The sequence below is a fragment of the Carlito syrichta genome, unplaced genomic scaffold, assembly GCF_000164805.1.
Source record: "Carlito syrichta isolate Samal-C Ts95f unplaced genomic scaffold, Tarsius_syrichta-2.0.1 Scaffold288787, whole genome shotgun sequence".
In the NCBI taxonomy this organism is placed as follows: Eukaryota; Metazoa; Chordata; class Mammalia; order Primates; family Tarsiidae; genus Carlito; species Carlito syrichta.
In genome coordinates this window covers 341,477-365,013 of record NW_007232883.1, presented here as the reverse complement: position 1 = coordinate 365,013, position 23,537 = coordinate 341,477, and the positions used below count along the sequence as shown (strand labels likewise).

Sequence of the window (23,537 nt, the reverse complement as noted above, 5' to 3'; positions counted from 1 at the left end):
GAGTGAGACTCTAACTCAAAAAAAAAAAAAAGATACGTGTAATGTTGCCCTTAACAAGTGCTAATGAATTGCTATATTTGTTTCTCTGACATTAAATATTTGGGAAATTAAACTATCCATTAAAGCAATACTCTAAAATTCCATCCTCCTTTGAAAATTTGCTTCTTCCAGGTAGATGTACTAAGTTGTCTGGCTTGGAGCAGCACGTTCAGCTTCTCAGTAAAGCAATGATGAAGGATCAAGGATGAGTGTGCTAAGGTTGAATGTCTGTGTGATACCTAAGCTGACTGGTTAGAACTATGTATCAGAAACTGTTTTGCATACTAGAGTACCTAAGTATTTCAAGACATCAGTCAAATTATTTTGGTGAAATAATTTTAAGAATGATTTTCTAAATATTGAACATACACATTCACTTTGTAGCTGGAACTCTGGGGAAACCTTCCAGCAAATCTAGTCTCCAGATTTGCCTTGGTTCTATCATTAAGGGCTGGCAAGAGGAGTTCAGGCTATGGCCTGCCAGTGCAAAGGCTAGTGCCTTTGAGGGGAGGAGGAACTGAAAAGTTCTTTTTAAAAATTATTCAGCAAAGCCCTTTGTACACTATGAGTGGTAGAACCATGCTGTTATTTTTCCCATCTTTGTTCACCATCTTGTGCATTGCAGATAGATATCTCCTAGAGCTGTAGTACTAAAAGTATTCCTTCAGTCTCCAAAGATCAGCATACTCTAGAGTCACATGGATCCCAAATGCCACAGATAATATTAGAGAGATTGAGGGCCCTCACCTTGTGACAAATTAACCATTACCAGGGTACTGTAATGAGAAGCAGAGAAGAGATGGCTTAGGCCAAGGCAGAGTTAAGATATCCAGGAGCTGTGGGGCAGTGTTTGTTTGGAATCACTAATTAAAAGTAGCCTCTATTCCTTGGAGTCACTAATTAAAAGTAGCCTCTATTCCAGGAACCCACTGACGTGGCTTGTTCGTCCTGCATGTGTGTGTGTCCCAGGCAAGAGTGTGGGCCATGATCATCATGCTGTGTCTCATCGCTGACATTCTTTCTGCCTTCTTGGACAATGTCACCAAGATGCTCCTTTTCACATCTGTGACCATACGGCATGCAAAGCACCTCTGTCATGGGTGTCAAAGCCTGGCTCCGGGATCCCTCCTCACATCTGTGACAAGGTGGGCAGTTGTGCCCATGGCTCACTGTGCTCCAGTCCAGCATGCGTGCTTCATGTGACTCTAAACACAGGCTGTGGAGCAGGGTGGCACACATGACTGCAGGGAAGCCAAAGAGATAAGCCTGGCTTTCCTGGAGACTGGGATCTCATGGAGGGATGTCCCAACCCTCAGGGGCCAGAAGTCCTTGTCCATGTCCTCCCCCATCCCCATCTGTCAACTGGATCAGCTCAGCAGATCACACAGACCCAGGCTCACAAGGCTCATGGCTGCGTCCTCATCAGAGGCGTGGAGGGTTGCAGACCAGGCTGGGCTCACCAGAGTCAGGTATAGGCCTGGGAAGGCTTTTCAGGGTAACTCTGGAAAGAGCAACTTGGTTCAGTGCAGTTTGGTGTCTCGTAGTGCTGGCCACATCAGTCATTCGACGTTTATCAAGAGCAACCACATGCTGTTTTCCCAGAATCTTCTGACACTTGTGCTTCAGTCCTAGCTCTTGCACAGGCCCTTCTAAAGGTGTGGCCCTGTGTTTATTTCCATCCTGCATTTTAAAGATAACTCCCCAGTACATCGGCCTCAAGCTCCAAATCCTGGGTGCTCTCCTGCTTAGACCCATTGTAAGTTAGTCCTAGGGATTGAGAGGGTGAGACTGGTAACATCTGAGGGCACCTGTGGGCCTGGAAGAAGTCACTTCAGTTACACAGGTCTGAGTTGTGCCATCAAAAGTATGAGCCTAAGGTGGTGACCTGAGGATTCTGTGAGATGAGAGACCTGCCTGGACACAAGGCATGAGACACACAACAAGTTCAAAAGCACCAACAAGGGGCTACTTCCAGGTTTCAGAAGTGATTAAGGGGGATGCTCGTGGTGTTTGAAGAGTGGTGACTCAGAGGAGTGAGATGGAGTGTGTGGGGGGAGGAGCAAGTTGCAGCCGGTACCCAGTAGTCTGTCTACTCCTCGATCCAGTGGTCAGGAAAGTATGTGGCTGACTGCACTCAGAGCTGAGGGCCGGGAGGAGATGGAAAGAATGGAAAGACCTTGTGAGTGGATAGGGTCTCACATAAGAAGTGACCCCAAGGCCTGGTCCTTACATAGGAGTGAACAGTAGAGTTAGGACAGAGTTTCTCAGTTGTGTGCACTGCACCTAGGCATAGGTGCTGCCACCTGGGACCCACTTCCAGGGATGGGTCTTCTGTGGACCAGGCTGCAGGACTTTCAGAGATTCCAAGACAATCTGATGTGCAGTCATGGCAGAGAATAATGGCTGTAGAGAGTGTGCCCATTCCTGAGGGAAGAAACCAGTAGCTAGTAGTTAAGGGGAAGAGCATAGGCATGAATACACCCTAAGACAGACTAAATAAGACCTAGTTTTCCTTAGATCAGTAGGGTGACCATAGTTAATGTTAATCAGTTGTACATTTCAGAAGAGGTGAAGAAGATACTTTGAATGCTCCTAGCATAAAGAAGATATATATTAAAGATGATGGCTATCCAGTTATTTGATTATATGAATGTATCAAATTATTTCATGTCCCCTGAATATACATATCTAGTATTTATCAGTAAAAAAATAAACAGAATAGATGACAATGTGCTTAGGGTCCCAGCATCTGAGAAGAGGAAGACAGGTGAGGGTCCAAGCCCACTGTGCCATCCCAACCACTAGCTAGGAGGGGGTCTGGTGGTTAGTGTCCATTCACCTGGGACAAGGACTGCCCTCCCCTGGGGTGACTGTGAACCGTCCAGACCTAGGGGTGGGGAGGGGAAGGGAGACATGACTATATCGATTGTTCAGAAGGTGTAGGTTGACTTTCAGAAGAAGTGAAACTCAGCATCAACTCTAGTCTCAGCACTGTTGTCCTGTTTGTGCTCCATCACCACCCTTCACACAGGTGTCTGTTCACGCACCTCCCTTGTAGAAGCAAGTTCCTTAAAGATCTTTGGGTTGCACATAGGCTTTTTCTGATGTGAATAATGTGACTACTTTCATTTTACCCCTTTCATGGCAGATTATGTGAGGTGCTCAATCTCGATCTAAGACAAGTCCTGATTGCAGAAGTGATATTCACAAACAATGGAGGAGCTGCCGCTGCCATTGGGGACCCACCAAATGTCATTATTGTTTTCAACCAGGAGTTGAGGAAGATGGTATGTACTAGTATACGAGAGTTGCTTCTAATAAAAGCTGACCTTGACTTATTTATCACTGTACCCAACATGGATGCCTTTATGTCAAGATCCCTTATGTCACCTCTTAGTGAGTGCTATTGGTCATCTCAAGAGTAGGATGTTAGGTGGCTGATTCTCCAGTTAAGAGTTAAGTGGCTTGAATTGACTTTATTCTCATTCTGATAATTTTTTAAAGAAATGACTGGATAACATGATATATTCTGTCATGGTATATTAATTATATTAATAGGAACTGAGATTTCTTCCAACTAACAAAAGAACAAAATGACCTATCCCCTCTAACTGGAGATATGAGATTCTCTTCTCAACTATAGTAGACAAATATACTGATGAAAACTTAAAACATTTTTTTAAGGATAAGAAAATGAATATCTTTAGAACTCTTTGAAACCACCTATAAATATAAATACATAATTTATTTACACTGTAATAAATTAAAAGTATTAGAAGTGCAAATGGTATTCTACATATCTTAAAGGGTTGAAATGAGAACTGTATCATTAGCTTTCATTTATTTTTCTTTGGTCATTAGAATTTTCTCAAACTCCCTTCTCTGAGGTGTCAGTGAATATATTTCCATACTGGTGTTATCTACTGTAGATGATATATTTATGTGTCTGTGAAGTGTCTGTGTATTTGTGTTTGATAGCCATCTTCCACAAAAATATTGAAACCTTTGAGAATTCATGACTCTGAGGCGTTCATGGCCACTTCATGGAACCACCATGTTCTAGAGATTCTGAGTATAGCTTGGATGCTTTGATGAAATTTTAAGTTCCCAGGTTTCCCTGGGAAACTACCTGGAAGTGTTTCCCCAGTCTTGCTGTGTGAGCTGAGTTGTTATGCAGCCATGAACATGTCACCCTAGAGCACATCTGATGGTAACAGAGCCGATGACCTGTTCTAGGGACACCTGTCTCCCAGAATGGACCTCATAAACTGGGAAAGAACTATTTTTGGGGAAAAAAACCGTATTATTATTTTTATTCTACAGTAACATATTTATGATAGAAAACAGAAATTGCACACATGCACACATATACAAATAAAAACTGTCATAATCTCACCATCAATAGATAAATCCTCTTACTATTTTAGTGCAGTTAGTATCCCAGAATATTTTTAAGTGAATATATATGAATAAAAAGAGCACAACTTCAGCTTTTGGGCAAGACGGAGTAACGGGACCTGGACTCACCCTCTTGCCTATGACACTCAAACAAACACAAACAAAACAAACAAAAGACAGCGACAAACCAAAACTAAACAAAATATATGTAACAATAGTAATAAAGACAATGGACATAAGACAAAAAGGACAGTGATCCCTGTGAGCTGGGAAAGAACCAAAGGCAAACTCTTGGGTTGCTCCAGCCCACTGCCTTGGGATAGCATTTAGGATGTGGTGCAGAGAGAAGAAACAAACCAGGTGGAGCCCACTGGACTCCTGAATTGAGAAGATGAAATTGAGAGACTGGGAAGACCAAGCCAGCTAGAGTTTGCAAGACAGGGTCCCAGAGAGGACAGAGCTCACTTGAGAGATAACCAGAGATCTTCAGAGAGTTCCATTGATTATTCAGTGCAGAATATTCAGATCACATCAGAGCATGAATGAAAGAAAACTGCTTGAGACAAGGGGAAGAACAACACAAAATTATTAGAGGGAAGAAAGTGCATGATACATGTGGGGACAGGAAAAATGACTGTTCCCCCCAGGCAGACTGGAACTTCTTGAGAGATACTCAGAAGGGTCTTACCTCAGTAGTGCAGGTAGTTATCTCTAAACTTGATCACTGCTCTTGTTCTACCTAATGTATCTTAAAATCAAGGCCTCAAAGAATTAAACTGTTTCTAAGTAGTTTAACTGCATCTCAGTACAAAACTTAAGAATATTTGTAGGACTACAAAAATATCTCACAACACACGTGGCAAAATTCAAAATATCTGACTTTCAATCAATAATTACCAGGCATGTTAAGAAGCAAAACAATGTAACCTGTGACAAGGAGAATACGAACCATTTGAAACCAACCTAGAATAGAAGCAGATGACAAGATGTGAAAGTATTAGTGAGCTATGGGAAAATTTCAAGTGTCCTAGCATTTATGTAATTCTAGTCTCTGAAGGAGACAAGGGGAATAAAAGAAAGACATCTGAAAAATGTTCTTAAATTCCAAGTTTTATAAATAGCATAAACCCACAGATTCAATAAATTCAATAAAACCAGAGCACAAGAAACATGAAGAATAGTACACTAAGTCACGTCATGATCAAATTGTTTGAAAGCAATGATAAGAGAAAATCATAAAACTGTCAAAAAAAGAGTCATGTTACATACAAGGGAACAAAGATAAGAGTGACAATATATTTATCTTCAGAAAAAAATGGCAATGTGAAGTTAATGGAGCAGCATCTTTAAAGTATTGAAAGACTAAAAGTCAACTCAGAATACCATACCCAGTGAAAATATATTTTTCTTATATGCAAAAATAGACTTTTCCTGATATAGAAAGGCTAAAATAATTCATCGGTATTGGAATCACTTGGTAAGACATACTAAAGGACATCCTTAAGGAAGAAGGATGATGATACCAAATGAAAACCTGGATCTCCACAAGGGAATAAAGAGTACTGGGAAGGATAACTACATGAGCAGATTTGCACCATTTTTTTCCTCTTACTGAAATCACTTCAAGAGATAATTGTTTAAGCAGAATGATAATGTATTAAGTAGATTATAACACATAAGTAAGATGCATGACACCAATAACACAAAGGCTGAAGGGGGAAAAATTATAGTACAGCAATGTAAGCTTCTTACACTACGTGTAAATTGGAATAATATTGCTTGAAAGTAATCTATGACAAGTTAAAAATGTGTACAATAAGCTCTAAAGCAACCAATAAAAGAAAAAAAAGAAGAGAGTAATAGCTAGTGGCTAATGAAGAATCATAAACAATATTCACTTAATGTAATGAAATACAGGAAAAAAGGGAAAGGGAACAAGGAAATGACAGGCCAAATTTAAACAACTTAGCTTAGCTTAGCCTACCTCAAATGTGCTCAGAACACTTACATTAGCCTATAGTCAGGTAAAAGCATCTAACTCAAATCCATTTTCTAATAAAGTTTTTAATAACCCATTGCTATGGTTTCACACCACTGAAAAGTTGAAAACTCCTAAGTTGAACCATACTAAGTTGGGGACTGACTGTATAGTGTGCTCACAAGACACATACTTAAAAATATAAAGATATAAATATGTTAAAAGTAAATGAATGACAAAAGACTCATCAGAAGACAGCTAGAGTGGTTCTATTAATATCTGACAAAGTATACTGCAGAACAAAGACAATTACCAGGATCAAAGATCATTTTGGAACAATAAATGAGTCGATTCATAAAGAGGACATAATGACAACATTTATGCAACTAATGACAGAGCTTCAAAATGCATGAAACTTAAACTGATAGTGCTGCAAGAAGAAAACAATAAATATCAATTATAGTTGAAGAGTTCAGCACATTTTTCACAATAATTGATAGAACAAGTAGACAGAAAACCAGCAAGGATATAGAAAACTTCATTGTTATTACCTAACATGGCCTAGTGAATATTTAAAGAAAACTCTGTGCAGTAACAGAAAAATGTATATTTTTTTCCAAGGGCACACAAAACATTGGCCAAAATAGGTTCTAAGTTATAAGACAAATCTCAATACATATAAGAAGGGTCAAGTAATACAAAATATTTTCTCTGGCCACAGTTGTATTAAATTAGGAATTAATAGCCAGGAGATTTGGGAAATTCTCAAATATCTTGAAACAAAATAACACACATATAAATAATCCAAGGGTCAAAGAAGAAAATGAAATTGAGATTAGAAAATATTTTTGAGCCGGGCCCAGTGGCTCAGCCTGTAATCCCACACCTTTGGGAGGCTGAGGTGAGTGGATTTCCTGAGCCCATGGGTTCGAGACCCGCCTGGGCAGGCGAGACCTCATCTCTACAATAAATTAAAAAATCAGCCGGGCGTGGTAGCACGCGCCTGTAGTTCCAGCTATATGGAAGGCTGAGGTGGAAGGATCGCTGGAGCCCAGCAGGTCGAGGCTGCGGTGGCTGGGAGCGACCACTGCACTCCAGTCTGGGCGACAGCGTGAGATTCCAACTCAAAAAAAACACAAACAAACAAAAAGAAAATATTTTTGTGTTTGTCAGCTCAGTTTGCCAGAGCAAACGACAATAGATGACAATAGCAATTTATTTCTCACAGTTCTGGAGTTTGGGAAGTCCAAGATTAAGTTGCCACTGGCTTTGATTCCCTGGTCATTGCCCTCTTCCAGGCTTGCAGATGGACATCTTCTCATTGTGTTCTCATATGGCAGGGAAGTGAGAAGGAAAAGGAAGATAAGATGCTCTTTGGTGTCTCTTCATAAATGAGGAAATTAATCCCAGCATGAAGGCGTTTCCCTTTTGACCTCCTTGAAACCCAGTCACTTCCAACAGACCTCATCTCCAAATACTAGACTATGGGGGGATAGAGCTTTGACATAAAAATTTTGGGGAGACACAATAAATTCTAGAGCAATTTTGAACTGAATTATAGTGAAAACAGGACACATCAAAATCTGTGGGATTCCTAAGCAGGAATCAGCAAACTTTTTCTTAGAAGACCACGTAGTTAATTTTGTAGGCATGTGTTCCAAGTGGTCTCCATTGCAAAGCCTCAACTCTACCACTGCCAAATGAAAGCAGCCACAGACCACTCATAAATGAAGGAACATGGCTGTGTTTCAGTCTGCAAGTGATACTTCAGGTGATGGATGTGGCTACTGTATGTCATTTAGAGCTGGTTCCTACTCTAAAGCAATATTTAGGGGGAAATTTATACCACTAAACACCATATTAGAAAAGAATTGTCTCAAATCCATGACTTCAGTTTTCATTCTAAGGAATTAGAAAAAATGTAAATTCAACTAAAAGTAAGCAGAAGAAAGAAAATTATACAGTCCAAATTGATAAACAGAACAATAGAGAAAAATCAATAAAAGCAAAAGCTAGTTCTTTGACAAGATCAATAATATTGATAAACCTCTGGCCAAGTTGTTGAGAAAAATAACACAGAAGATCCAAATTACTAGTATCAAGAATAAGAGTAGTTACATCACTACAAAGCATACAGACATTAAAAATATTCTTAGGAAATATTATGATCAACTCTATGTCCATAAATTTGATAACTTGTATTAAAATGAACACTTTTCTTGAAAGATTTGCTCTACTAAATTCACATAAAAAGAACTAGATAACCCGAGTAGCCCAGTATCTATTAAATAAATTAAATTTGTGGCTAAAAACCATCCCACAAAGAACAGAACAACATAAACAAGCAAACATCAAGCTAAGATGGCTTCTTTGGTGAATTCTACCAAATATTTAAGGCAGAAATAATGTTATAACAATTCTATACAAAGCTTTACAGTAAATTGAAGAGAGAATGCATCCCAATTCTTTCTATGAGGACCTGATATCAAAACCAGACAAGAAAAGGAAATTACAAGCAAATATTTCTTATGAACAGAGATATTTTTAAAAATTAGCAAATCCAACTTAAAACTATAAAAAATAGATAATACATTATAACCAAGTAGAATTGATCCAGGAATGAAACACGGGTATAATGTTTGCAATACCAATGAATGTAACTTACTATACTACCAAACTAAATGAGAAAACCATATGATCATCTCAATGGATGCAGACAAAAGATTTGGTAAGAAGGTTTTTGAGTTATAGAAGAACTCAATAAATCACTTTGGCTTGAACTACTGCCTCTCAAGCGGGTAGAACATCCCTAGAAAATTACTCCAAGCCGGGCTCGGTGGCTCAGCCTGTAATCCCGCGCCTTTGGGAGGCTGAGGTGAGTGGATTGCCTGAGCCCGCGGGTTCGAGACCCGCCTGGGCAGCGAGACCTCATCTCTACAATAAATCCAAAAATCAGCGGGGCACGGTAGCGCGTGCCTGTAATTCCGGCTACTTGGAAGGCTGAGGTGGAAGGATCGCCGGAGCCCAGCAGGCGAGGCTGCGGTGGCCGGGAGCGGCCACTGCACTCCAGTCTGGGCGACAGAGTGAGACTCCAACTCAAAAAAAAAAAAAAGAAAATTACTCCATAGGCCAGGAGTCCTTCAGCCACATCCCATAAATATAAGTAGCTTAGGAAGCCAGTCATGTTCTGATTGGATGAGGGGGTCCTCTTTTGGCTATTTTGTGTGCCTCAACACTGGGCCACTTAATCCATCCAATAAAGACAAGGTGGAAAATTAAGCAAATAATGACAAACTGTGGGAAGCGAGACCTCCATGTTCTAGTGGAAGCAGCACCTGGGAAGAGGTGAGACTGCATTTGAGCCATGTTGTACCTGGCAGGAGGCAAGTCTGCACTTGAGCGGTGCGCACCTGGCAAGAGACAAGTCTGCACTTGAGCCCTGAGTGGACTCTCTGTGGGTAGTTGTCTATTGAGGACACTGAGGAGAGTCTCAGGATTACAGAGGCATGAAAAGCGACAGGGAAGGCCAGATTCATTCCCTTAGTAAGTTTAGTGAAAGGGCTTGCATACCACTGCAAGTTGCATCTGCCTGTTGTGTTTTGTAAAATTATCCGTTTAGCGTTTTCCATTATACATTGTCCTTGATAAATCTACTCATTACAACTCTGATTGCAACCAGATACTTTACTTCCACTCAGGGCTGTGTCATTCTGCTTTGGAAGCACTCCTAGGATCGCCTTAGTCCCTTTCTATATCTAATCATTACTTTTTTCATTAGTTTCCCCAACATTTCTTATGGGGGAAAAACTTTACAGTTGTTTTCCAAATGGACCCAGAATTACTCAGAATAGAGTTACTTCTGTTTTTGTGGGTCATTTTGTCTAAAAAAATATTAATTATATTTTAAGACTCAATTGGTATGTAGACACATACATTAATATTATGTTTTAAACCATTTCCTCTGACCCAAGAGCTTATTTATACTTTTGTTTCTAAATTTAGCATAAGGTAAAACATTTTCACAGGCCCCCAAAAGTATTATGGAACTTTTTCAAACAGATAGCTGTAGTATGATTTTGTGTTTATCTGTAGATCAACAGAAAATTCAAGGTCATACCCTGCCTGAAGGACTGTCAGAAAAGTGGTGCATCCTTCTATGTGACCATTCAAAGCATCCTGAGTCCTGACTCCCTGTGGGGTTCCCTGCCATCTGACTATGAATGATCTTTCATAGCTCCATCTGTTGTTTATAATGCTATTTTCAAAGATAAGCATTGGATGTACAGGCAACTGCAAGGACTAAGAGATTCGTATGATCATACACTGGCAAACCCTAGAAATTGACACATTATTGGTAATGGCTTCCAGTTGTGTTGCATCTCTAGCAATGTTATAAGTGGTTTCAGATCTTTTCTAGAAGAGGGGGACAAATATACAAACTTTAATAAGCAACAATTAATATCATTTAAATCATTCCTTTTAACCTGGGCCTCTAGAAGTTGGTTTTCAGAACTCCCATCTTGGGATCCTCACTAATGTCCCATGGAACCTAACACCCTCTACAGTACGTGGGGTGTGTGTAGTTGGGAGATTGATCTGGGTTCCTGGGGGACACAGGTGTGTGCAGACTTGAGGTGCCGTAAAATCTCCAAGCCCTGCTTCAGAGTTTGAATTTAGCAGGTCTGCAGTGGTATCAGAGCACTGTCAGGACAGTCTCAGTCATGCTGTGTGAAGAAGCAACCCTGATATCTCTCAGTGAACTTTGTACCCACTGTGGCCTGGCAGAGGCCCTGGTCATCACTGGTTCTCAGAGACCTGAGCTGCTGGTCACCACAGCAGAGGAAATAGTACATAAGTGACACAGGCAGGCCCCACCTAGTCACAAAGGTCCAGGACAGGCCAGCCTGCCAAGTGCTCAAGAGAGGAGAGAACATGACTTATTTTGTGAAAAGCACAAATAACCACCAGAGTCTGCTCCTCTAGTCACCAAATATTCAGCTAATGCTGCTTCTTACTAGTACTTTTATAGCATTTTTGTATCTATGTATTTTAGGAATATTGGTGAATGGGTTCCTTTCTTGTAATAACCTTTCTTGTTGTCCTTGTAGGATGAATACAAAAGCATTTCCTAATCAAATTCCTTTCAATTTTTTTGCAAAAGTTTATATAAAATTCTGTTGATAAAAAGATGCCAAACTCTGTAAAATATTCTAAGACGGTTTATTCCGTGTCAACTTGAGGACCTTGACCTGGGACATAGTCTTGAGAGCATGTTCAGAGTAGTTGAAATGCAGTGTGGTTATACATTCTAGGGAGGCAGAAGTTACAAAACCCATAAATCAATACATGTGAGATTTTCATTGGTTTGACCCAGAAAGATGACATTTCCAGGAGGGACTTGCAAGCTATTGGTGGATTTAAGGATTTCTTCACTGGCAATTTGCAGTTGCTATCCACGGAATTTTGGAAATCAGTTGAGGACAAGGTGCTTGTAGTCTGGGAGTGCTGCTATCTAAGGAATTTTGGAACTCAATAGAGGACAAGGTACCTGGAGTCTGGGAATCCCCAAGACATGTTTTTGCAGGATCATAAAATATTTTGATTCCCTTCTTTATCTGTTTTGTGATGCTATGCCAGAGTCAGACTGGAAAACAAACTTCAGTATATAGGTCAATAGGTAATAAAACCCCATCTGATGAATCCTTGTAAGGCAGGACTCCTAAGCCTCCCAGTAAGGAATTTGGATAGGAGAAAAAGATCACTGTTTAGTCCTCAATTACTATTATTTATTCCTTAAATTTTGCCAGGATATTTAAGGCCTGAATGTTTTCATGGGAAGGTTTTTTAAAACTATAAATTAAAATTCATACACACACTTGTTTACACACACACACACACACACACACATATATCTGTCTATTCATGTTATCCATTTCTCCTTGAGATATTACTAGTAGTTAACTGTTTCGCCTTGAGTGATTACTGCTAGTTTGTAACTTTTAAGGACTTTGTCTATTTAATCTAAGTAGTCAAACATATTTTTCGTAATATTTCTTCATTATCCATTAATGGCTATAGAATTTTTGGTAATATCACCTCTCTCAATCTGGATAATGATAGCTTAGGTCTCCTCTCTCTTTTTTTATTGGTCTGGTCAGAGGTGTATCAATTTTATTGATCTCAAAGCACTAGCATTTGATGACATAGATTTTTCTTTGCAGTGGTTATTTTTGCTTTCTAGTTCAATAATGTCTACTCTTTGTTACTTATTTTCTTGTGTTTACTTGAGGTTTATTTATTCTTCTTTCACTAGTTCCTAAAATGGAAGTGAAGTTTATTGATTTTTATGTAACTTCTTTTCTAATATAGGTATTTAGTACTGTAAATTTTCTTCCAAGTACTACGTTAGTGGCTGCATAATTTTATTTCCATTCAGTTAAAATTACTTAAACCTTTTGAGTTATTCTCTGATTCTTTTATATTTTAAATACGTGTTTATTAACTTTCCAAATATAGGGAATTTTGCAGTTACCTAATTTAATTCCAATGTGATAGCAGAATATGCTTTATAAATCTTGAAGCCTTTTAAATTTATCGAGGCTTGTTTTATGGTTATAGAATGTAGTCTATCTTTGTAAAAATTCTGTGTGTACTAGAAAAGAATATACAGTCTGCTGTTTTGGGGTGGAATAGTTAATGGTATGAATTATGGTAATTAGATCAGGTTGGTAGATGATGTTATTTAAGTATTCTATATTCTTGCTTGTTTTCTGTCTACTTGTTCTATTTCAATTGAGAGATGGATATAGAAGTCTCTGGCCATCATTGTGAATTTGTCTATTCCTTGTTGTTATTTGTCTATTCCTTTATATTTTGTTATTAGGGAACATAAACATTTAGTGTTGTTGTTTCATCTTGACGAATTACATATTATCAAAAACATTCCCCATCCATGATAATATTCTGTGCTCCCAAATCTACTTTATTGTTAATATAGCAATTCCAGCTCTTTATTTACCATTGTTAGAGTGGTATAACTTTTTCCATCATTTTACATTTGTCTTATTTGTGTCTTTATATTTAAAGTACATTTCTTGTAAGCAGCACATAGTTGGGTCTTGTTGGTTTTTTTTTTAATCCAATCTGATAAGCCTTGTCTCTCAGTTAGTATGTTTAGAGCATTTATATTTAATGTGATTCATGATGTGGTTGAATTTAAGCATAGCATAATGTTTTTGTTTTATATTTGTGTCTTCTCTCCTTTATTCCCCTTTCCTTCATTTTAGCCTTTTTTTGAATTTAATATTCAAATAAATTTTATATCATCTCCTCTTTTGGCTCTGATTTTTTTGCTTTAATTCTGTTTTTTTAAATCTTAGTGATAATTATGTCACTAACTTTGAGTGATATTATAACACTTACCATATGGTATAAGAATTTGTTACTAGTGTAATTCTGTTTTTTTTTTCCTGGCCTGAGCTTCTTCCCCTGAGATTCCTAACTCTAAGCTAACTCCTCTAGTCTCCCCTGATAGCCACCATCTCCCGTGAGAGAGCACATCCCACACAGCACTGTCTTTGACTGTTTAAAACAGGCATTTGGCCACCCCAAGTAGTACCATTTGAGGCTGGTTAAGAAGCTCAGGAAGATAGAAGCTGATGGAGAAGTGAGAGATAAGACATCTGACAATGTCTCCTGGTCAGAGGACAGATGGCAGTGATACAGAGTTGAAACTCATATGACAGAGTCAAGGCTCACAATGGTGCTGGTCATTTGTGGATCTTGAGTCTTCCCTGAAGTTCTTTGAGATTATTAGCTTCATTTTGCGGACTGTGGAGAACCATTAGATAGTTGAAAGAAGAAATCTATCTGTCTGTCTTTCTCATCTAGGAAATGATAGATAGATCTAGTAATATGATAGAAACCAGTCATCTTTCTTTAATCTAGGAAGGTGATAGATCAGTAGATAGATAGAACCAGCAGTGTTCTATGATTAACCAGAGGTGGATTGGTAGGAAGTGACTCTGGTAAAAGGTTACTAAGGCCTGAAAAGCAGGTGTGCTAGGACAGGAACAAGTGGACAAGGCAGGAGTTGTGCCAGCATATTCTGAACTGCTCCTGTGTCTCCTACTGCCCTGGCTTATGTGTATTTATGATGCATCTTATATCTCTTTCTAGATTGTTGGAGCCCTGTCCTGTCACTTACCAATTAATTTAGTCCTTTAGCTCCTAGCATGATATCTGACACCTATTCCATACTCAATAATGTCAATGTAGAAATATAATAGTATGACATTGATGAGACCAAAATGACAACACAATCTGGTGCACCTGGAACAGAAATGATGTCATATAAAAACTTAGAACGTAAGAGAGGTGAAGAGAGAGCTTTGTGGGGTGAATATAGATTGTTTAGCTCTGAGATTTCAGCAAAGGGTTCACAGGAAAATATCAAGCAGCCAGCTGGGATTGTGGTCTTAGAACTCAGCAGAGCAAACAGGGTAGAAATGACAGAGGAGTGTGGAGGATACCTGAGAACTGATGCACAAACATGTCGTGGTAAACTGAGTTCTGGGTGAAGAGAGCGAGCTCCCTTCTGGGCAAAATCTCTTCCAACTGATAATTCATATATTTTTGTTCTTCCAAATAGTTAGCATATTTTTTTCTACAACTAGGAAAACACAAGTGCACTGCCTGAGATTTAATACATGGACTGAACAGAGCTGTTCTTTCTAGTTTGATGGGTCAGGCAGGCAGGTAGGCCAGGTGGGCATGAGGGTAGCTGAGGATGCCTCTGGAAAGGACGTACCTGCAGAAAGGAGCCCAGGACTGGAAGGCTGGCTCCAGACATGGCCTCGACTTACAGGCTGTGCTCCCCCAAAGACAAATGTAGAGACTCAGTCTGCACCCATGGGTTGGCCCAGAGTTTAACTATGCTGCTCTGTGAGCTCTTTAAACCTAACCAGCAGCTTCAGAAAGTGACCCATCACTGTATGCCTTTAGAAAGTCTCTGATATTTGATGAATGCGTTCAGTGATACCTTTTACATAACAAGATTCAGATCCCTGGATGAAATACTGGCTCTGTCTGAACTTACATGGAAGCCATTCTTCCCCTTTTTCAGTCCCAAGATGACATTTCTTTGTGTGTTCAGAGGGTGAGTTCACTGGTTTCTTTTCTTCTCCTCATCCTCTTTTCCCTACTTTTTATGCTATCATAACCTCCTAGGTGGTTTAATGAGTTGTGAGACCTAGTTCCTTTCGAGTAAGCTACAAGGCATCACTATAGACTGAATGAAAACATAGTATGTATCTTAGTTCTAAAGCATTTTCATCTTGGTAGGACTGAAACTTTAGAGAAAACCACGTTCTAACTGAGATAGTTGTGCTGCCCTGCAGGTCCTCTGTTTGAGTCTTGACAGGTTGCTTCATTCCACCTGGCTTACCTTTGTTGCTGCAGCTGCAGTGGGTCTGCCACTCGGCAGGTGATCAGCACTCATGTACTGAAAAGAGGGGCTTTTCATTTTCCCTTTTCATTGTGCCCATGGTGTCTGTGCTACCTCCGGAGTCATTGGTCATCACGTGCCTTTCCTCTGCCTGGAATGGCTCATCAAATGCTTGAAGGGCTTTGGTCTTTAAATTCCGCCTCTAATTTTTGTGATATGTCGCATGGCACATAGCACACAGGGGTGGTTCATGAAAATATGGTGCTTCTAGCCGGGCTCGGTGGCTCAGCCTGTAATCCCGCGCCTTTGGGAGGCTGAGGTGGGTGGATTGCCTGAGCCCGCGGGTTCGAGACCCGCCTGGGCAGCGACACCTCATCTCTACAATAAATCAAAAAATCAGCTGGGCGTGGTAGCGCATGCCTGTAATTCCAGCTACTTGGAAGGCTGAGGCGGAAGGATCGCCGGAGCCCAGCAGGCGAGATTGTGGTGGCCGGGAGCGGCCACTGCACTCCAGTCTGGGCGACAGAGTGAGACTCCAACTCAAAAAAAAAAAAAAAAAATAAAAATATGGTGCTTCTTATATTCTTTTAATGGATATTTTTGGAAACTGATGCTGTGTTTTTTAATGCAAAATAAAGTATGTAAGCTTTCATAACATATTTTAATATCTTAATAGGCAATGAATTGACATAATTTCTCTCTATTTTTCTCTATCAGAAGATGTCTGAATTCAGTGAAGAGTGGAAATTCAGTTCATTCTGTAGATTTTGGCATTTCATCAGGTTGTCTACCTCTCTCTCACCTGTGCCATTGACTTGGGCTCAGTAGGACCTGCCTGGGGAGGACGACTTTTTCCTTCTCCTACTTCTTACCAAATGTCACACTGGATAGCCCTGAGCACCACCTCTGGAAATAACACCTGTATTTCCAGTTTTCACTAGATATACTCCTGAAATTCCTCACAGGTTGGGCAATGTCTAGATTTTGGCTGAGAGCAGAACTGAACAATTTCCTGCAAGAAGGGAACAAGGTGCTCGGTTTGACGTATTTGTTCAAGAAAGGAAAGAACTATTCATTCAAATAGTTGAAGTTGCATTACTTCACTTTTGTGGTCAATTTTAAATATCAGCTTTGTCATCTGGTTCCCTGACAATAACTCAGGTGCTGAGAAGCCACCGCCTTGGGTGACCTGGCCTACCTGCATGCTGTGGGTGTGTATAGAGAGCAGAGGGGGCACTTCTGATATCTGAGGTGGTGGGACACTCGAGCTTAGTCTTTCTGTCCCTGCAGAACTGAAGCACGAGATCCATGTCTGGCACCTGAGCGCTCAGCGCATCAGCCAGGTCAGCCGTGAGGAGACAGCTGAGTGCCGCCTGCTGCTGGGGAAGGTGCTGGCTCAGGAGCACCTGCTGGCCTGGAGGCTGCACACCTTCCACAGGTACCAAACAGGGTCCCGCTCAGACTACGCTGATTTGCAGCAATGGTGCTGTATGATTTGCACCATACAGGTTGTACTAGTGGTGGGATGGCATAAGCAGTCAATTCTAACCCTCCCTTGGTGATGGCCAGATGGAATACAACTTGTACATGACTGAGGTAAAGTGATAACTCTTCAGAGTATTCCATGGCACTACACAATAGCAATCCTGGCTGCAACCTAGCAAGCCATTTTTTGGTGCCGGGCACTGGACCAAGCCCCTTAGGTATGTCCTATCTAACCTGCACGTAGCTCTGCAGGGTGTGCACCAGCAGGAGCTTAGCTTAAAGACAGAATGAACAGAGGCTCAAGGAGCTTAAGCAACTCACCCAGGAATCTACAATTCAGAAGGGTTAGCTCACACTCTTAACCACTGGGCTGCCGCCTCCCCACATTGCAGTTGTTGTGTGACAAAAGTATAGAGCAATTACAGTAATGGGCCAGTCTGACAAATATTCTCCCCACGGCTTGTTTTCAGGCCTTTCTAAGAATACCAGAGTCCTACTCAGTCATTTCGTGGCATTCATGTTCAGGCATTCATGTTACCCAAGACTTACAGGTAACCTGAATTAGTGAGCTGCATCTGGACATTCTGACAGGAAAAGCAGGTACTGAGGGAGGTTGAAGTCCTGAACCTAGAGTGCACGACAAGAAGTCCACCAACGCAAGGGGCCACATGAGGCCTTGTGAGCAAATCGAGAATGGTTGTGCATGTGGCAGTTCGCTGACCCCCGCAGCTCATGAGGGATCATTCTGCTAGGCCGTCCTGAAGTCTGATCTGTCAATGGGAGGAGGACACAGGCAAGCACATGAAGACCACATATTCCAGGGTGCAGCCTGGGAGTGAAGTGCTCCACAGCATCAATCCATCACCAGTCTGGTACCTACCTCCACCCAGACTCTGAGAAGCAGCACCTGCATCCTCAGGCTGTGGGATAGGTCTGAAGATTTTGCAGGCTGAGGAAGGAATGATCAGTATCCACAACACGCATAGATCTTAAGACCCTTCACAAAGACGTGGGAGCAAATTGCCCTGGCATGGATGTGAAAGACACACTCAGCATATCTTAGGCTGAGATTACCCAAGCTCCCATCAGCTCATCCTGTGTTGGTCACAGCTGGGGAAACCGAGGCCTGGGCAGGGTGGTGGCTTCCCAAAGTCACACCGTTGCTGAGAAGCAGATTAGAATGGAGGCAATCTGAAGCAGGTTCTAGCTCCATAGGTCTTGTTGTTGTTTTTAATCTCTTCTTTATAAAAACTGTCCTTGGAATTATTGAATTGTGTCTGCCAAGATTTCTGTTAGGACAGCTGGCTGTGAGGTCAGCTCTCTGTGACACTCATTGAACCACACTCTCTACTGCTCAGTGCCTTCTGTGTGTATGCACTCACATGCATGTCCTCATGCACTCTTTTTTCTATGTTCAGATCATTATATGGGTTCTTTTTCTTTGGACACATAGAGTGAGCATCTTTTCCGGTCAATGTCCCAAGCCCTGTTACTCTCCCCCGTGCCTGTCTGGGCCACTTACACTGTTGCACCAAGCTCAGCATTCAGACTCCAGGTCTTGACGACTGCTGTCCTGCTGATCTCACTGCTGAGATCCCCAGAAAAATCATGAGTCCGTCCCTTTCTCACTAGACAGATCTCACAGGAAGATAAAAATCGGGAGACCAACATCCAGGAACTACAAAAAAAGGTAATATGGGTTCTTTTCTCAGGGATTTCTGAATTTTTCACTTTTCAGAGAAGAGAGCAATTGATTCCTTTTCTTTATGAGTGAAGGCTACTTCTCTTTTTATTCCAGCAGTTGTGCACAAGATATAGTTTAATTCTATGAATGAATGGAGAATAATATTTTCAGACATGGAAGCCTTATTTGGTCAGGCAATTGAAAAGTTTACATTTTTCCATGACCTTTAAAAGCCTGCACGTGTGCCCTGGAGGGACATCATTGGGCCTGTCCTCACCAGCCCTCTCATGACATTGAAATATAGGCCTCAGGGTTCCCATTTTGCAGCAAGGAGATGGTGGCTGAGACTGGTGAGGTGTGCTGCGTGAGAGCGAACAGCTTTAGGGACAGACTTGTGATGTGTGTGTGTCCTGCCAACAGCTCTGCCTTCTGAGGGCAGAGCTCATGTTGGGTATTTTGCTTATTTTCTTAGTTAGCCTGTGGACACATAGGACCCCTCTCCCAGTCCAGAGACCTTATGGTATTTTAATGAAGCGTCAAATCTTTGTAGTTTATTTTGTAGGGTGTGATTGACTACCCATTCTCTATGAGAGGAACATCCCGTTCTTTGCTAAAGGAAATTCAGATGCTGGGGTCCTGGCAGGCGATGTGTTCTTCAGGGCATCTGGGCTCTTCTCACAGTCCTTGTGCAAGTAGATGATCAGGGTTAGAAGAGAAAGGTGTAGCCAAGACACTCTTCTGGGCCACAGGTTCACACAGACGCTGCCAGCCTTGCTAGACTGCGTTGCTTTAACCACGAGTTAAAGAGACTGTACTTCTGTATGCATCTAGTGCAGGAGCATGGGGAGAGATGAAGAGAGTGGCAAACATCTTTTTATTGAGTCTAAGAATTCTTACTGAAATGACTCCAGATGACCAGAAGGAGCAAGTTTGACAAATACTCGGAAGCAGCCTCCACGTACGCTGGATGAATGATACCGGAATGTTCTTTGACCTGCCTAATCCTCCATCCCCAACCTTCGACTGGCTGTTGCAGTTTCCACTTTCCATGGTTATTGTGACTGCAGGGTAGGTTTGGGGGACCCTCTAGCACCTGGTGCGAACCTGCATCACTGTCTTCTGAGTGCTTCGGCTTTTTCTCTGTCATGCCCCTTTGTTGCAAGTTATTCAGCACAGAATCTTGCAGCAACATCATTGGAGGTGGGAAGGGGAAGATGAGAGGGGATGGGCCCAGCCATGAGTCTTGGCAAGGAGAAGGGGAGCAGTTGCTTAACAGGTGTGACCCCAGTTTGACTGAGTGGCTGTGGCCAGAGCTGCTGTGAGGTGCTGGCATTCACTTGTGCTCGTAATGGCAGCAGCTTTAATGGTGTGACGTGAGGGAATGAGAGAGAAGGCCCATCTCCAGTTCTACCTCTATATGTCTACAGCTATATGACTACATCTATCAACAGCTGTCTAAATGTAGACAGACCTAGGTATCTGTGGTCAAGGCATCCATCAGTTTTAAGGCATACATAGATTTGGATGTCTGTAATCCTAGATGACTGCATCTGCCTAATCCTAGGCTGATAAATAGATAGGTCTGTACTTAACAAAGGACCCAGCACAGCTCTCCGTTCACACAGTGGGCTAGATTCACCCTGGGGACACAGTTAGCAGTGCAGGCTGAGCTGGTGCCCACCTGTACAGGCTCCCCTGCCTAGCCCGGCGCAGCTGTGGCCTGCAGAGCACAGCACACTCACCTACCTTGTGGCTCTGAGGCTGATGGTGGTACTGCAGCAGATGGTAAGCCTTTAGCACCTCCTCTCACGCTGAGTGATGGGGCGGATGCTTGCAGGTATCACCCTAGTGAAAAGGGGCAACTCCCATATTCCAGGTACCTCATGAGTGTTACAGGGACAGACTTGGCAAGGGCCTCATGCGAGTGTGGTGGCATTGCAAGAACACCGTAACCTTGTCGCCCTTGTGAGCATGGCTTTGTATGGTAGGGACAGAAAAGTTGAAGTAAAATGCTGTGACCACACAGGCATCCATGGAAACGCATGTGTGATCTTACCCAACACAGGGGACAGCATGGGAACAGCTTAAATCTGTCCACGTTCTGTCAAAAAGCTATTTAGTCAGGTGTTTTATAAAAGCTGACACTGCATTTTACATTTATTGTGATTATTTTTCATAAAAATTTTAATGTTATGATTCCAAATCTGTCTTATTTTTCTTGTAACACACAGCTTTGTTATCTTCTTTAGAGTTTGAGATGTTATATTTTTCATCATAAGGAGAAATCTGTAGTGATGTGAGTCCCATAGGCTTATGGACACTTTACAGGAGTCAGAAGTTTGTACCAAGTAAGTGAGTTGATATTTTCTCTCTCATAGCACAGGCTATCAGACAGGATTCTGCTTATCAAATGCCTGACAGTGTTGGGATTTGTTATCTTCACATACTTTCTCAATTCATTTATCCCTGGTGTTCATCTTGTTCTTGGTGAGTCTAATTTTTGCTTGCTTTTGTTGTTAGGCTGTAAAATTGATATCACAGTCTGGACAGAAGGTTTCAAAGCATATCCCCAGATGCAACCTTCACCTATGATAAGCTGTGCTGGTGAGGAGGCCAGCTAGGACTGAGAAAGAAAGTGAGCTGATTTTGATGGAGGGGAAGATGCCTTTCCTCTTTTTTCCTGGAGTGGTAGGGGGAACACACACACATACACATACACACACACATACACACACAGACACACACAGACACACACACACACACACACACACACACACACATACACACACACGTGCACGCACAGGGAGGGAGAGAGACAGACAGACAGACATGTAGCTCCAGCTCTGTGACTCTGAGGTTCTCAACCCCCAGGGTTTAACATTAACCCCAGGGATATAGAGCAGGTACTGTCTAATCTATTTTAGATGACGATCGTATCTTTACATTGTTCCCAGAAGAGACAGGAAGTCACACCAGCATGGTCAGTTCTGCCATCCATGCAGCTCAACATGAGGGCTAAATGAGCCTGTTTGTGAGAGGGCTGGAGACTTGTCAGGGCCCTGCACAAGCCCACTCTCCTTGGCTGATGCACATCTGGCACTTCTGTTTCCCCTTGCAGCAAACCTCGCTCCCATTTTCTCCTGCTGGTTTCTCTCCTCTCACTTTCTCCAGCCCGGTGTTGTAGTCCATGGCTGTGTACCCTGAGACATGCCTCCTTCAGATGGGTGCACCACTGATCTTGTCACCCCTCAGCATCCTCCATTCTCCATAAACGTTCTTCACTTTCCTTAGACTTTTATTATACATTTCGTGTCATTATTTAAAACAAACAAAGCAAAAGCTACTTCCAAAACCCACCCCACATGAAAGAATAGATTTATGAGAAAGATAAATTTGAGATGTTGTCAGGAGGTCTTTCCAAAGCTTTGCCCACAGTTTTCTTTCAAAAGCGAGGTCTCCTAAGATATTTAAAATACATTATTTTATCTTAATTTTTATAAAAACCCAATTTACTGCAAAATTTGAGGACTGTAATTGCGGTAGAAAGCAGACAACATGGCAAACATTCACTGTTGGCACCATATCATTGCTTCCTGGGTTCCTGGATACCACCAGAAATCCTTAGGTTAGACGCCAGGTTCTCTTTTTTGTCTTACTTAGCACACAGTGTACGTGCTTTTGACTGGTGTCCAGTTTTTTGTTATTGTTCACAGCCTCTCAGAATTTCTTTCCCTAAATGATCTCAAATCCAGCTGACTGGGTGGCCTGGGTGGGGTATGAGCAGGCAGGTTTTTCTCATCCATACCTGAGAGCTGACCCACTAGCATCCCAATGAAGCAATGGAGAATGCCAAAGCGGAAGTGACAACAATGTTGTTAATTTCACCTGCATTTGGTGGAAATGGCTGCAGTATAATTGAGAGAGACAGGCATGGAGACTTCAGAAATAATGTAATTTTAACATTATATACCTTGAATCACTACAAGAATGTTAGATTGTCACCACCAGTAATTAAAGAAATATGACAAAGCTGGTGTTTTGTGCATAGAGGGTTCCATTAGAGAGGACTCCTGGGTGTTCAGATTGTTTTGTTTCTAATTTTATTTGAGATTCTGCTTTAAAAGAACATAACCAGCATTTTTAAAACTGGAAATATATAAGAGCGTACATTCAATTTTGTTAGTATTTGGAAAGAGCCTTTGTACTAAGAACAATAATTTTAAAATTATTAAAACCACATCTTTAACTATATGGACTTTTTAAAAAGTCCTGATTACCATAAAACTTTCATTTTACTCTGAGATGTCTATACTTTTTTAGGAAACGGTCTCATCTCTTTTTGTGAGAACGTTGCATCTGTGATTGAGGGGTTACTTCTTTTTTGTTTTTACATCCTTTGTTTGGTTCTATTTAGGATTTGGGAACTTGGAATACCTAATCCATATATTTGCGTATTCATCATGATAGAATTATGTTGACTAGGAGAAAAGTTTTATTAATTTATTAGA

At 41.3% G+C, this 23,537-nt stretch overlaps 1 pseudogene; it reads left to right on the top strand.

Moving 5' to 3' along the window:
- LOC103255967 overlaps nt 1–23,537 on the top strand; it is a 317,052-nt pseudogene that overhangs the window by 41,665 nt on the left and 251,850 nt on the right.